Genomic DNA, 303 nt, shown 5'->3' on the forward strand with positions numbered 1-303 from the left:
CAGAGTTTCAAAGCATTGACAACGCCATCAATGAGATGATCAAATGGCTTACAAAGTATCAGGAAGAAGCACTAGGATGCGAAGCTATCACTCTGGCTACTGTTCTTAATCCCCGTTTTCGAGGCAAGTTTTTTACAGTGCACTATCCCGAATACAAAGTATCAGCCCTTTCAGCAATTGAGCGAGCCTTCAGTAACCTTGTGGATCAATCTGAAATACGTCAAGCAACCCCACCACATGACCAAGACGATATCAAAGACCACACCGATGAATTTGATGTCTTTGGCCCATCTGATGGAGATC

This window comes from Melampsora larici-populina, assembly GCF_000204055.1.
Source record: "Melampsora larici-populina 98AG31 unplaced genomic scaffold MELLAscaffold_14, whole genome shotgun sequence".
NCBI lineage: Eukaryota > Fungi > Basidiomycota > Pucciniomycetes > Pucciniales > Melampsoraceae > Melampsora > Melampsora laricis-populina.